The sequence below is a fragment of the Myiozetetes cayanensis genome, unplaced genomic scaffold, assembly GCF_022539395.1.
Source record: "Myiozetetes cayanensis isolate MyiCay16 unplaced genomic scaffold, myiCay2020 scf19, whole genome shotgun sequence".
NCBI classification, from domain to species: Eukaryota; Metazoa; Chordata; class Aves; order Passeriformes; family Tyrannidae; genus Myiozetetes; species Myiozetetes cayanensis.
In genome coordinates this window covers 5,207,893-5,224,830 of record NW_026087400.1, presented here as the reverse complement: position 1 = coordinate 5,224,830, position 16,938 = coordinate 5,207,893, and positions in this window count along the sequence as shown.

Here is a 16,938-nt window from a genome sequence, read left to right as displayed (position 1 = left end):
CAGTGGATGGGAGATCTCCAGTGAGGAGAGCTGCCTTTTTTTGCCTCTAAAAAGATTTCTGAAATTCTCTTGTGTCACAGGTGACTACATTGCCATCTCATGAATTAGTAAATATGATCACTGATTAAGCACAAGTACTAATTTCTTTCTGTTGTTTTGGCAACCAGCTTTCTGAGAGGGTTGGGATGTTGGAAGCTCGGTAGGAGTTTGATTAAACTGTAAGTGGAAGTGCTGAGCACCACCACCAAAAATCTCCCTGCAGCTGTAGCCCCAGCTAACATTCAGTCAGGTATTCTAGTTAACCAGAACTACAGAATTTATCAGTCAGAATCAGAATTCCTTGTTCTCTACACAGTGGTCTGACTGACAGTGTTCAAACACAGGAGATGAAGAAGAGGCAGGCTGCTCTGCAGACAGATGGAGGGATGGATGGATGGGTGGATGGATGAATGGGTGGATGGATGGAGCTGAGCTTTTGCACTGTCACAGACAATAGGTCCCTTTTGTGGCTGTAAAGAGGCTTGAGCTGGCTTTAAACCACTGCAATACCACGAGCACTGCAGAGATCAATGGGGTCTGGGAAACCCCCTGGGGAAATTAAGGACATATTGCAGCTGTCAAACAAATTATATATTGGGGCAATGCCTCCAATTACTCCTGATTTAGCTACTTAAAAAATAATCTAGGTAGAACAGTGTGACCTGACAATTTTAAGAGTTAAAATATAATTAGGCATAATTAGGAAAAGGTGCCAGCTGGTAGGTATGGTTTAAACAGGTATTGGTTAAAGCTCTCCCATGTAAGAAGAGGGCAGTACATGTCAGTCAGTGCTTTGATCTCTCCTTCACACTGGCTCTTTGCTCTCTGCCATGGATTCATCTCTGCACTGCGATGGAATTTCATACTCCAGTTCACCCAGCGTTCACCTTTCAAGTCTTTTCAGTTCTGCTGTAGGTAACTAAACCCACAGGTTCCAGAGGCTGTCCTCAGTATACTCCTGTTCTGGAGATGAATCCTGGTTAGTAGGTGCCATCTCAGGATAGAAAAGGAGATGAAACACTGAAAAAAACTGCACTGCCCCAACCTTTGCAGTTTGTTGTAGCTTCCACTGTGTGTGGGGAGTTGCCAGCCCTGCTCTGGGAGTGATTCACTGTGATTGATGGTTCCTGGGTGCTGCTCTCTGGGGCAGGAGATCCAGGGGCAGGAACACAGCACTAACCAAGGGGGCTGTTTATATATGTTTATACAATAATTCCTATGGAAAATGAGTTAAAAGCTGAAGTATTTTAAATATTTCAGACCCACTGAAAGATCAGCCTTTTTTATTTGTTGGGACGCCTCAGGCTCTCCAGTCTCACAGGGCAGCCATGGCTTGCTGTAATCCTTGCTTTATCTACTCTTTTTCTTTCAGTAGTTACAGGCTGTAAGCACTTGGGACAGAGTCTACTTGTGCAAGACATCTACAAACACCTGATGTAAAGGGATTCCTATGGGATTTTCTGGCTAGCAGCACAGTATTAGAAAGAAGAAATACATCTGTACATTGAATAAAAATTCATGGGAGTGGATAAGGCCAAAGGTCATTTTGAGTGTAGCTGGGGCAAAACAGATTTAATACGTGTGTGCTTTTCATTTTTTAAAATAACAAACGCTTTCTTTGCTACTCTTTCCCTTTAAAAAGTAAAATCACTAAAGATTTTGGAAAGTTTGTCTTTTGCTGATTGAGAGTTGCCTGGTATTGCCTCAGGGTAAGAATAATCAGAATAGAGCATTCTGTAAATGAGCTCAGGAAACTTTCCCCAGGACACCTCAATCCATTTTTTTTTTTTTGGATCAGAGTTTTCAGCTTCCCTGTCTGTGGCTCTGCATTAACAAGATTCATGAGGTTCTATCTTGTCCTGGACACTGGAGCCTCCTCTGCTCATCCATCACTGCTTCTCCCTGAGCAACGTCGGCAGCAGCAAGTGGGTATCCTGTGCTGTAGGAAATAATGCACTTTCTAGTCCTTCATGGTGTTAATTCACCAGATAAACTCAATAAATCCCCATAGGGACTGAAGTGTAGCCCACAGCAGCCTAGAGAAAGAGCTCTGGCGTGGAAAAGGGCATTTCTTGTGTGAATCCATGGCTGCACTCTGTAGATAAGATAAATATTGCTTATTTAGCTGTCAATGGCAATGAAGACGTTCTTTTCTGCAGGCCAATATTAGTAAGTGTTAACATATCACTGCAGCAACTCTGGTTTGTTGGGCTTTTTTTTTTCCTGGTTTGTTTTATTTCCTGGTTTGGAGGTTTTTTATGTTTTTGTTGTTGTTGTTGTTTGTGTGGGTTTCTTTGTGGGATTATTGTGGGCGTTTTGTTGTTTTTGGGGGAAGTGTTTTGGGTTTCTTTGTGGTTTCTGATGGGTTTGTTATTGTTTTGGGAGGTTGGGAGGGTTGGTTTGTTTGTTTGTGGGTGTTTGTGGTTTGTTTGATTTGGGTTTTTTTGTTTGAGGTTTGTTGTTGATTGGGTTTGTCTGTTGTTTGGGTTTTTTCCAAAAAAAAACCTAACAGAGTGGGCAGGTAGAATACTGGCAGAAGCCAATATGGAATGGAGTTCAGGACAAGCAAAGAGAAGGATAAAGGAAAATCCATGCTGAGGATGACACTCCTGCTCCTGTTTTCATTGACAACATCATTTTGGGCACAGACAGAATAGACTTGCTAATTACCCATGCTGGTATTCAGTTTACAGAAATTATACCACAATATGAGTTAGCCTGTCATCAGCAAAAGCAAGATAAATGTATACATATTTATCTAAAAAGGACTACCTAATGAGATCTTTATAGCATTAATTCAAGGAAAAACTGAAGGATTGTTTTGATTCCAGAAGAACTGCCCTTGACACACCACTGGAAGCCACATGTGCTGTTAGAACAGCCAGAGATGTCTTTTTTTAAGCTTTTGAAGGAATCCCTCGTGTTTTGTAACATAACAGCTACACCTTTAATGAACTTCTGAAATCTCTGACAGAAGCAAAGGACCTCATTCTCTGTCCGTTTTTACCAGCAGGATCACTCACAATTTATGCTGATCCCTGAGAATAAATAAACCCAGGCTGTGCACTAACATTCTCCAAAGGCTCATTAAGCCATTCCAGCCTGATTCCAGTCTCACCTCCTGGGCTCTAAACCAGCACAGCCAGGGACAGCAGGGTTTGTTTTACACACCCAAAGCTAACACTGAGATAAATCCTACAGAAAAGCAGAGTATAATTAAATCCAGCACAGCAGCACTTCCAGAACTACCACACTTCACTCTGTGGATCTGCAAGAGCTGCAATGTGTCCAAAGCACTCAGTGGGACCACATTTCCTCCAAGAATGTTTCTCACAGGAAGCCAAATTACATTTCTTTATTCAACCACACCAGTTAAATTTGCATTTGCAAAATGAGTATCATTTTCTTCGTGATTTTTTGCTCCTCAAAGAGGGATTTCTTGTGGTTGGTGCAGATTCCTCACCCAGAATTGTGGCCACTTAATTACCACAACCTTGTGCACAGAGGTCACTGCACAGCTAATGGAGAAACAGTGTTTATAGCACAGATATCAAACCTCCAAAAATGAAAGTTAGTCTGAAATTCAGGATCCATGTACCAGTAATTTTAATATAAATAAACAAAGGTGACCTATTTTAGCGCATGAGCTCTTCCCTCGGTTCTTCCAAGATTTCTTTTTTGCTCCAGGTTAGAGTTTAACCTCATCAAATAGGTGTGACTGAAGATCTACTAAAGAGACTTCAGCAGTTATCACACTGATCCCAGTAAGAAAATTTGGATTGTAGTGACTTGCCCAAAGTGGCATAGTGGATTTGTGACAGAGATGAAAAGAAAATCCATCAGTTCTGATGTACTCCCTGCTGTTCTCCTTCTTACACAACACTTTGTTACATAAAACTTTTTCTGGGAAAAAAAACAAAGAAGGGAAATGGAAAAAATAACATCTTTTTGGTTGTAAGCCAGTTTTCTGTATCAACATGGCAGTTGCGTGTGAAGTGAAGCAAGATTTCCTTATAGCACCATGTGACAAAGCTAATCAAAATAAACATCCAAAAAATAAAGAAATTAAGGATGAGGTAGCAGACTGTGGGGAGAGCAGATGGTTATTTAAAATAACAGCAAATTTTCCATGCTGACTGCAGCTAAAGCTCTTGTCACAAAACATCGTTGTTAATGGAAAAGGAGAAGGCAGAAACATCACCAGAGTATTTTTGTGGGGCTGGGGAAATGAAAAGGATCAAAAATACTGGGGGAAGAGGGAATTTTCAGCTGTCTACAAAACCTACCCCAAGTATCAAGGGCACTAGAGCAGAGACTGGAAACAAAAATGCAGCAGGTGGAAGGAACTTCATATTGATCAAATTTGTCACCAAATAGAAAATGTTTCTCATAAGCCCAACAATCAGACACTCTGCTGAAGGAGAAGCTTTTGTCTCCTCAGGAATATAAAACCACAAAATCCATAGTTTATAGTAGTTTGAAGCATAGAAAAGAAGGTCCAGACACTGAGAAAGGAGCTGGGAAACCAGGATTGCCCCAAGACCTTCACTCAAGTTGTGCTTCAGCTCCAGCCATTCACTCTGAGCCCAAATCCAAGCACAAATCCACAGCTTGAGTTCAAAGTCAGGGGTTTGGCCACGGGTTTTGCTAATCCTGACATTTTACAGGCTCTTACTATGAGGAGGGGTTCCCACTTTCAGGGGCAGTGTATTCACCATCATGTGCTTTTTACAAATTCAAAATCGAATGTGCTGCTGGAATATCAGGTGAAAACAAGAAGATGCAGCTTCCAAGACAGAGAGGATGCTGGAACCAGATGCCAAGAGCATCTTGGGTGTCTCAGATACAACAGAGGGAACCTGGGAGCCTCTTCCTGCAGTGTTGCTCTGCCCACTTTGTACTGTGAATTCCCCTCCAAGGCTGAATAAAAGAACTAAAAATCAGAGATTACAGACAAATTCCTGCCCCTCTACAATTAAAACTTCCAGGAGTGAGCTGTCAGCACATTGAAAGAATGGAAAGCAGCCGGCTCTGCTCGGTGCTATTCAGTGTTTTCCGCACACCAGACACTTTAGGATCTTGGCACAGTGAGCAATAAATGCAGAAGAAGCATCTTTTCTGTCTCCTGTAGAGAAGGGGAAGTAGAATGACGTAGTCTAAAGCCTCAGAAGCTGGAATGACAGTGACATAGAGGATGCAGCTGGATGCTTTTGCCAAGGGTGAGGGGTTCCCATGGAGTTCACACCACACACCATAACAGTTGTGTTGGTCAGAAAATGGTCATCTGTCCATCCTGATAAACTACTGCAGCTGCACAGCAAAGGAAATTAAAGCCTTATTTTAATTCTCTCCCTCCTAAGTGATCATCCTTTCAAATAATTAGCTGTGTGGATGCTCACAGTATTTAAGATCACGGTCTGCTCAAAGGCGCTTTCTGAAGAGAAGGAAAAGTGTTGCTGGGAGTCTTCATTCCTGGTGACTGGACTTATGCAAGATCCTTCTGCAGCATTATCCAGATAAATTATAGCTCTAAATTTCCTCAGAAATCACACATCTTTGTACTGGCTTTTTACACCCTTTTACTTGAACACTCTGATATTATGCAACCATTTTATATCACCCCTCACCAGCACAGTGTCTGAACACTTCCCACATGCAAACTGAGAGGGAATATAAACTTCAGCTAATTGTTGGTATTTCTTGAACATTGGGGTAAAACTTCAGCTTTGATGGCACCTTTATTTTTCATTTTAGAAGTTATAATTAATTCTTAATGTAATGTTGCTTGAATAAAATGGATTTACTAAATAGAAAGGTACTTTCCCAAAGCTGACTCAAGGCAGGACAAATTTCATCATCAATGGTCAGAACAAGGTTATTTACAGGTTTATGATACAGAGGTGGGAAAAAGTTGCTGGTAATCCAGAGAAGAATCCTAGAACCCTGGTTTGTGAGGTAGCTGAGCATGGTTATAAGGACACAAAGAGCAATGAGAAAAGCTTTAGGAGAGCTGACAGAGGGAGTGTTGAATCGAGTCAGGAAGCCCTGTCTCCTGTGTGTCAGAGGCAGGTGTGGTGAGTCATCACACTGCTGCTGGGTGAATGGAGCTATAGCTACATACAGATGTATCCTAATACCCAATTTTCTAGTTCCTGCAAAAGCATTTGACTAGAGGTTTTTAGTCTCTTTAATTCTGTTTTGCAAATAAATCCTACCCCAGTGGTCCAATGAAACCAAACTTCACTCATTGCCAAGGGCCTTGCAATTCAGCACAGCAGCTCTATCCCAGAATCAATTTGTCAGATTACATTAGTCCTTCAGACTTAAAAAATGGGCACCTGGTGAGCCTCTATATTACATTTCCAAAACTTCTTGCACTTAGCAGCATTTTTCAATATGTTTCTTTGCAAATTAATTGGCAGTGTGATTAGATTCTTACTCAGTTTCTCCATACAACTATTTGAGTGCCCACGTGAATATGTAATGAAACATAAGATTAGAGTCACTGTAGAAGCAGAAGGGGATCAGTGACTGGCATTTTTTTTTTTTTTGCTTGGTTTTCTTTTCCTTTTGAAATTAAAGTTCCTGCCAAGTTTTACTACCCCCAAAATCACACATTTATGCCTCTAATAACCAGCTGCTAAATGGTTCTCTGAACAGTCTGTTCTCATTCTGCAGAAACCAGGCAGGAACCCACCACCTCCAGCACGACTTGGCTACTTCTCCTCATCTTGATTGTGCCCTTGCACGTGTAGCTCAGGGAAACACAAAAGTATTCAGGCAAACAGTTCTGACAAACTTAGTCACAGACTTCCATTTAAGGATGTGTGGGATTAACTTTGTAGGAAAATGTATACATCAGGGGGGCAGAAGTCTCGGGTATTATGATGAGAAGAAAAACACAGAAAATGAGAAAACTTGTTTTCTTTGGAGTGGGGAAGCACAGAGTGTACCAGAAGGGTTGACATTAGCACCTCTCTTGCAGCTTCAAGACATGACCCTGCACATATCATGGGGCTGTTGACTAATTCACTCCTGCCACTTAAACTGGAAAAACAAAAAAAAATCACCATTTACTGCTGCTGTTTCTAAACCTCAAAAAAGAAAAAGCTTCTCTTATGAGAAGTTTAAAAAAAAAAAAAGCTGTACAAAAATTATGATACTATTGCAGTTGCCTTTTGAAACTGCTTATTTCTAAAGACCAAACACTTTAAACATATTGTTTGTTGTTTAAAACAGTTTTATTCAAAACACTTCCGGCTGTACAAGTGTTATCTCTTTGTCGGGATCTTTCCCAGAGGTAGATTCAAGCATGAGGACTTACATCAGACCTTTTCTGATGTTAGAGAAATTTGAGTCCAAATTGTCTGACTAAAATCTGTTAAAGCAAGAACACAAACCAGAGTACAATTCCAGATCATAAACCAGTGAGCCAGGCATTTGGATTTGTACCCCAGATCACTTTTTGCAGTTTAGTCTCATCCCTCAAAATCAGTGAACAATCATATTTGCTGAATATAAGGCAGTGGGGGGATACAAAAGACATGTAACAAGGTATATTAAAAAAAATCTTCAGTCTGGATTAACAGTCCATGGCCCTCAGAATGGGGAGTGGTAACCTGTGAAAAGAGCAGAGAACTAAAACAATCAGGCTGGAAAGTGCTGCTCCTCTGCTCTGTCATGTGCAGTAAGATCACAGAAGGGACACAGGACCATCAGCAGGGCTGCACTTCACTGCCTGACTGCTCTGAAAACAAAACCATTTGGCATTATGAAGCCAGAGCTACGTTTAGTTATTTGTAAAGTTCCAAAATTCTGAAAGGAAGAAACAGTCAGTGTACCAAGAAGCCAGGTAATTAGCCTGCATTAATCTTTGGTTGCCCCCCTTCCTTAAGATGACCTGACTTTGCAAGTTATGTGAGCTCTGACGTCTGTGTAACCACGGCCTCGAGCCCACAGGACTACAAAGAGTTCTCATTATGAGTTGAATGCAAAAGCACAAATATCTAATGATGATTCTGAAGAACATTCAGGTTTCCAGTTGTTGACACCAAAAAGGCTTATAAAGCAGCAAAAAGGCAGCTGCTTCCGCCAAACAACATCGATTTGAGATCTGATGCTTGATTCCACTTATCTTAATTATAACCTTTCATTAACTGGATAAAGAGAAAAACAATTTTAATATAGTATCTCTTGGGAGAAGACGCAATTGAACAGCAAATTGAGGAAAAAATTTAGACTCGCAATGCAGTTAATAGCCAAAATGAAAAGGCTTTTTCCTCAGCTGCCCTCTCATTATAATAGGTCACAAAGTTTTAAAATTTCATTATCTTCAAGGACTGGTCCTTCTTTTGCAAGTAAATGGAAATTGTTGTTCCAAACTGAAAATTAAAATGTAGGGTTTGGTGACATAAGAACTTTCTTATATTAAGACATATTAAAGAATCAGGAGTAGCTCCAGCGACTGATCTTAGTAGATTTAGCCCAGTGTCATAAAACTTCATCATGTTAAGTGTCTTTGTTTAAAGTACTGTTTGTTCATAACTAAGGAGTAAAGGGAGCAGCACAAATAGCATATTCAATGTTCCAGTAAGTTTGTGATTTTCATTTTCTAGAAATATGTTTGTCAACGAGCTTCCTATTATGAACCTGATCATTACAGGTATTAGAAACAGGAACCTCAAAGAGCCATTGTCAGAATTCATTTTAGAAATTGGTCTGGAAGGCAAGTATAAAGACATTTAATGAGCAATCCTATCCAACAAAACTGATTAGAAGAGCACAGTTTTGCATGAGCCCACCTTGATCACAGTGAGAGCTGATAGCAAGCGTTCTGAATTTGAACAAATTAGCAGCAATCCCATCAGGGCACAGAAATAAGGTAATATACAGATATGAACTGCAGCAATAAAAGGTAAAGTGGGAGATGAGATTATTTTTCTTAACAACCCTTCTAAATTGATCCAAGGGGAATAACTGGAAAAAAAAAATCAAAGTGGTGAATGCAGATTATTGTGGTCTCGGGTTCCTCTTGCAGATCATACTGTAGATGTAGAGGGGAATTCATCAGAGGAAAATTCCCTTGAAGATAAAATACACTTCTGCACATGTGTACAGAAACACCTCATATGTGAAGCAGTTCTCCAAGGGCGGAAATATTCCCATTTAATCCCACTTTTGCTCATGGAAATAATTCAGATGGCATCAACCAGATTCCCCTTCGATGGAGAGAAATGAAATGAAATCAAATGGATGTAATAGCCAGACTCTCTAAAACAGCTTTAGAAACTGCTATACACAAAATGAGGAGGAACTGCCACTTTCCTTGCTGTGCCCAGGGATGAAATCACATCACAGCTGGACACTCACAAAGGCAATGGCACATGCAATGTTGTCCTGTGCAAGCCTGGAGCTTCTGGAATGAGAATAACACCAAAATCAGCTCTGAGGATGAACATTTGGCAGTTGTACAAGGACAGCAGTCGTGTTAGACCCAGGGCTAACTCTACATCTGGGTTTGTATCACTTTCACTGAAGAAAATCCTTCCCATAAAAAGTACAAAATAAAACCAACAAAACACTAGAATTATGAGACTAGTTTAAAAGGCACCATTTAACAGAGACAGTGAATGGCCCAGTACATTAAAATTGCTACAAATATTATTTTTTCCACCTCTTATTTTAGGTCTTTCTCCACTTGGGCTATCAAGCACTTGGTCTTCAGATTAATAAGTAAAAGGGAAGACAGCAGAACCAGATATTGGGGAAAAAAGACACCATGAGACAGGCCAGCATAAAAGGGAATTTCTGAGAAACTCAACTTTATCAAAGTAGATTTGGTGGAAGGTTCTTGCACTTGACAGAGCTGGAGGATTTTGTCCCCTGACCAAGGTCAGGTGGTTCTTGTAAGGTCACACAACCCTTCCTTTAAAAGCATCAAATGAAACACTGGTAGATGCAAGTTCTAAACTTGCCCCAGTTGTAAATATTTTCTAATGGAGACTTAGTCATACAAATGAAAAATTGTGGTGATTAACATCATCAAAAGCAGAGAGCACTTCAGGTAATAGCTTCCAGGGAGGGGAAACAAAACACTGGGAACAAAACCATCTTTTAAGTCTTGTACATATTTATTCTCATTGCCTGAGCAATTCAGAATTCTGGTATGTAATTTTAATAGGACCTATTATAGTTCACCTGAGCCCCAAATTTCCTACCGTTAAGGCAAAAAAGAAATTTTTTTTTAAATTCTTATTATTTTCTTAAAGTACATTGAACTCTAATATATGGCAAGATGCATCTGGATTCCAAACAAACTTTCATCTGCTTCTAAAGGTGGATAAAAAAAAAGAAAAACTTTGGAAAACCAGAAATGTAATGTGATTGAATAATTCCTATATCGGTTCTGCTAGTGAACCTTGGGCCTAAACTTAGTCTCTGTGAAGTTGCTGCAAAAAGAACTTTCTAATTTTGAAGGTTTTCGTATCCCATAGCAGCAAAGAAAGCTGGAAAAAGAGCTGTGTTCCAAAATACCTGGAGTTAGCTCTGAGATAGAGAAAGTTTGGCAAATACAAATTAAAGACACCAAATTTTCCTTCACATGTATGCAGTCCATAAAACACAAGGTGCATAGATAAATGTGAGTTAACAAAGCACCCCTCAGTGAGGATGGCATTAGTAGTTAACAGATGCACTGATTTTGTGTGAATGAAGGGTCAGCTTTGCCTCTGCCCCAACCAGCCAGAATAAAACTGCTAGAAATGGGGAAAAGAGACAGTGAAGGAAGATTTAAAAAAAAAAAAAAAAAAGATAGAAAAAAAGGAGGATTTTAATCCTCACTATTTCGTTCAGCCATGCAGCAACACCTCCAGTGTGCTAAAGGACAGGTATGAAAAGGGTATGAATGGGATAAGAGCAAGAGATACTTGATTACCAGTGGATGACTCAGAAACACCAGGATGTGTAGGTGGGATCCAAAGCATTGTGAGCACCTGAGCATCAGTCTCTCATGCCTCCCCTCCCTCTTCCAATCCATAAAGAGATAGTTTGTGAGCTTTTAAAAGTATGACCCAAATACAAGTGATAAAATCCAATAGATATTTTTATTTTTAAGTTTCTCACATAACTAAATGGTGAAATTATCTATTATGGAAGAATATGGGCCCTTCCTTCATTTAGATGGTTGCTTAAATTTGATACTTTACCTCTGACATTGTCTCAAGGAACATGAAACCAGCAAGAATGGCTGAGGGAATTGAGAAATCCTGAATAGCAGGAGAAGCTCTGTCTCTTTGGAAAAAGCTCACAGCCACAGCTTGCTGGGAAAAGCTGTGAAATGTGCTCCCGGGCTCTGTCCCTAACATGATTATGCAAAGTAGATGATAGTAATAGTGCTGCCCTGCCATCACTTACAATGCATCTGCTCTCTTTCAATTTTATGTAATTTTCATTGAATTTAGGTCCATCAGGTTGCCCTGCCACACGATTCATGTGAAAATGAGATCCTTATTCTGAGCAACTGATGCAGTTGAGGAAATGGGACGTGTTAAGGCTGCCATCCATTATGCTAAAAGGGGAGGACATTATTCCAAAAATGCAAAGAGATAAAATCTATTTAAATGTGCAAGTTTTCAGTTTCTTCCATTCCAGAAAAAAAAAAAAAAAAAAAAAAGGCTATTTTAAATAAGAGGTCTGTGTCTCACAGCTGTCCTCAGAATACCTGAACATATGTGTTCAGGTGGGAATTATGATGTACACGTAACACTGCTTACAGACCCGGCAAAGGATGCATTCCATAGGAATCTGAGTTGGAGTTTGGGCTGAACACTCACTCCTGCTACACTGAAATAGCAGCTTTGGGGTAGAGGCTGTTGAGTAAAATAAATAAGAGACAAAGCAGGCCCAGGAATTTAAAGATGGACAGTGACCTTAGCAAAGTAGTAGAGCACACTGGCCAAGTCAGCCTGGATCAATCTACTATAAATTCCTCCAACACCAGAATTTAATGATGTGATGCTCCAAGTAGGAAACAGTGCAGAAGGTGGTAATTACAGTTCTGGAATGCAGTAGAGAATTGCTGATCCAGTGGGCAGGTTTGTGCAATTAAATCCCTCATGAAGATAACATATATAATTTGCCAAACATCTTAAGCAATTGTTCACTGGCATCACTGACTTTTACATCCAATTCTATTATCTCACTACAGTTTATAAAATCCCTGAGTTTTGCCATACAAGCAGCAATGCACTGAAATAAAGCTCTGCCTGCTGAATAAGAGACCAGCAAGTGGCCAAGTGTATCAGTTCATAACAAAAACAATTGCACATTTTACCTTGGTGATATTGTGAGCTGTATCTGTTCCTTTTTATGGGAACAGATTGATATATATACATATTTTTTATGTATATTTTTATATAGTGATGTCAGTCATGACAGTGTTGTCTACAGCCTTTCTTTAAACCTGTTTATTTACTTGAGGGGTTTTTTTCCCCTCCTGAGATGCCCTAGGCATGCACATGGTGAAAACTGACATTTTGTTGGCTATGAAGATGGAAACACTTCCATGATTCAGATCTAACCCAAATACTTTAAATTACTGATATAGTTATTATGGCTTTTGTGTGTGTGTGTTGTTTTAGAAGGAATAACTGGCTTTGCAATATGTGCTGTAAATTGTAGCAAAAAAAAGTAAGTCCTAGGCCTGAAATACATTAACCAACTGTCTCCTCTCTCCTCTTACAGGTGTCTCCTATCCAACCAAATAAACAGAAACAAGAATACAGTCCATATGGAATTCCACCTTCACTCAAATCAACGGATTTTTTCCCCTTTGATTAACACTTAAGCATAAAATAACTTTCTTTTTTTCAGTCAGTCTGGTTTTAGTGTTATTAAAGATAGTGGTGGAGTCATTGAAAATGGTGAAGGACAAAACTCAGAGGCTTCAAGCAACATCAGAGTTGCTCCTGATCCAGGACCATCTGCCTGATTGAGGAGAAATTGACCCAGGTTAAGAACAGAACCACTGCAAAAGTACTGATGATTTCTGAGAATCCAGTTTTTTCTCAGTGTGATGGACAGTGAGGAATTTGGTTCAATAGATAAAGCTCCATGATCAGATAGGTTGCTTTATCAAGCATTCCCTACTGTGAGTAATTACATTATTTGCATATCAGGCTAAAGACAGAATTACACAGCTCTGTATATCAAATGGAGGCTTAAAAATCTGAAATCAAAACAGAAGTGCTTGTAAAACAAAACAGGAGATGGGACAGGACTGATTTCTATGACTACTGAGGAAAAAAGTCCTGTTAGTTGCACTTTGTGGACTCTTATTTCAGAGGCAAACTGAATTTAGAGACATATTTCTACAAATCAGACAAATTCAGGCATTCCTTGACAAGTGACTTGGCTTAGGCCTGGCTGGTGCAGCTGACATCATCACTGCAAGCCAACCTTCAAACTAACCTGCTCTTTTCACAGCTTTCTCTGCCAGCAGCACTGCCTGGCTGTGGTTTGTCCCTAACACATTCTTTGCCTTGCTCAGGATCCCGCTTAGGAAACAGCCTTAAACATCACCTACGTGTCACAGCCTGGATGATGCTGCTGAAAGGTGCTTGTGAATACCCTCAGGTAGTCAAAATTTAAATGGGAGAAAAAAAAAAAAAGGGATCCTAGCAGGATCTCCCAAACCTCTGACTTGCCTGGTTCTGTCAGGGTTTGTGTGTTTAAAGGAGCACACGTTCTTCATGAAAATCTGCTGCCACCCTCCGCCACAGCGAAAGCCTGAGTGTAACTGTCATCTTGATGTCAGCTGGGCAGGTTTAGTGCTTCTCTTTCTGCTCATGCTGGTGCTTTTTTTAATCTTAAAAAGTAGTATTTTTAACTTGAACTACACATTTTTTTAAATGCCCCAGAGAAGAGAAGGTTGATCTGAACAATCCCAATCACAACACTAAAATTGTCAAGGAAGGGAATTCCTTCCAGATTTATGCTGGGCTGGTGTGACTTTAGTTTGGCAGACACTCAGGCACTATCCAAAAAATCACCTTCAGTACACCAAGCTCTGGTCTTCTGATGTTGGCTTGGGACAGCCAGGGATTCAGGAACTGATTCTTGTGCTCACCTTGAACTGGTTCATTCTAAATCCACTTGCTCCTCTTCATGCTTCCCTGTAAGCCTGGAATATGATGGATTTATTAAACTGAAAACTCAGGAAGAAGGCTTTTCTTTCCCTAATCCCCACTCTGCACTGGACTATTTTAAAGCATAACAGCAGCAGTAAGAAACCTCTGTGAGTGCTTAGAGATAATTATTTGCACTGTTTCAATCTATTTTTCTAAGGTTTGCCATCTGATGCCCTCCTAACACGAAGCCTCTCTCCGCTGGGAGAGTGGGCCCAGCTGATCACAAGGGAAAAGTTCAGTTCGAGAACATATGTCTGAGCAAACAGGATGGGTCCCCTGTCTGACAGCTGCTGCCCTCAGCCTTGCTGCTTCACCCTTAATTTGATTCAAATTCCATATTTTGCACCTGTAAGAAGCCACACAAGGCAGATCTTGAGAGGGATTTCTCCATTTGATGTTCTCGTTTAATATAATTGTATCATCTTGTTTAATATAATCACCTTTTTTGCTGAGAAATGATCAAGCACCAACTGTTGGACAATTTCTTGTTAAAGCAAAACTTCACACAGATTTCACACTGAAAAAAAAAAAGGAATTTTGAAACTATGGCTAAAGCTGACAAATCAAACCAGAAGTTCTCTTTTCAGGAGGTTCTAATGAGTCACAAAGGACATTATATTTGGAAAGACTGAAATATGCCAAGGTACTGAGATTACCTATTTTGTAGGAAGATTTATGGACCTGAGGGTGCAGGAAGGAGCCCCAGATATATATTCTGCATGTATTTTTGACCTGTGTAAGAAAAATCCTGCTAGATTCTATATCAAAGATGTACTAAACCCCTCCCAGCAAAGGTTAAGTGACTGGGATTAATGCAAAAGGAACAAGAAGATATTCTTTTACAAACATTTATGAGGCATACCAAAAATTATTCAGGACTGGGACTGAAATTGTTGCTTTGTTAAGGGCACTAGCACATGGTGTTCTAAAATAATGACAGAAATAGTTGTAGCCATATTGCTTATCCCAGAAATCCAACACTTCTAGAGAGAATGCCAAATGCCAGGCTGATTTCTCAGTTGTTGCAATGTCTTATGAAATATCAGATCATTTTCTGGTTGGGGGACAGGGCTGAGCACCCTCAGGTGATACAGTGGGCAGCCAGGTTTCTAAGGCTGACAGAGTGGGAAGAAAAAGAGAGGAACAAAATGATGCTTGTCTTAGCTGGAATCTGCCTAAACCCAAAAGTAAGATTTAAACTCGAACGAGAGGATTATAAATTTTTCTGAATCTGAAAAATCTGTTCAGAAAGTGCAAAAAAAAAGAAAGAAAGAAAGAAAAAAGTTCAAATTTAATGAGGGGAAAAATTAAACTCTGGTCCGAATCCAGGTGGAGGCTGTATGTGGCATTATTATTGGCTCCCATATGTTTGCTAGAGGCACTGAACTGACAAGGGAATTTAGACACAGGGAAATGAAATTATCTGTGATTGAAACAAAATAGCAGCCAGTTTATGCATATACTCTTCCCATTGAATTAACATTATTCTACTGAGCTGAATTATTTTCAGATGATCTTGTACTTTCAGAGGTAGCCATAGTTTTTTCACATTTTTCATATACTATTAGTCATTAGAACTCAGTGACATAAAAATTGCTATTTGAATTGACACAGTTATTCCCTCTTGATGTCTTTAAATAGGAGCCTAATGTGACAGATGAGAGTGCTGAAGCTCAGTGTCTCACACAGACTTAAAAATAATAAAAAATTATTCCTGCGAAACTTTAAAACCTGTTCAACAGGGGAACATTTTTTATACTCTGCAATTTATTTGCTTTTCTTTCTTCCTTCATTTTTCTATGCCTAGAAAGGTGTATGAAAACAGGAATTTAGTTGTTCAGGAACTCATTTCCTCCTGCTGTGCAGCCATCACAGGAAATCATAACCTTTTCTCTCAGTAGCAGTTGAAGAGTGGGGAGCAGCATAGATGGGATAAAGATTAACCAAATCTGAGATTTAGGGCTGGATTTAACTGTAAAAACATGTAGACTTGCGTTTGAGATTGGCAAAATCCTGCTGATAGGTAATTTTGGCTCAAAATGAGGAAAGCAGTGTGAAGCCTGGGCTGTGTAAATTCAGCACAACCAGGACACAGGTACAGCAGTGGTGACAGCAGGTAGAGGGAACATTTCTGGAGATTCTTGTAGTCTTGATGCAGAGAAGTCATTCCAGCAAGATATCTGTCACTCTGGAGCTCTCAATTCCTGGAAAATTTCAACAGCATCTAAGCCTGACTGGAGTCACAGACTTCTCTCCTTTCCAAGAGGACAGTCTGAACCCTGCTGGAAAGGAAGATTTATATCCAGGGTTCACACTACCAAACTTTGGAAGGCTTTACACATGAGGTTTTGGGTTTAACTCATTTAAAATCTTTATTTAATGTTAGATTAACCTGTTCAGGGTATAAGCATTACATCAAGCCCAAAACAATGGCACAAGTCAAGTTAATTCTTCGGGTATAAAAAGGTACACAAAGTTCAGTTTCAGAAAATTGCATCTTACCCATCCTGTTTTCTTGGGAAATTATCCAAATTACTTGGATAATTTGCATTAATGTATCTGCTTATGAATGCCCCCACTGCTTTATTATTCACTCAGAACAATTGTTCTTTGCATATGATGTCATTGCTATTTGCTATTGAAATATTTTTAATGTCACAAAATGGATTGAATCTTCAAGTGAGGAGTGAGCAATCGGAAAACCTGATCACCT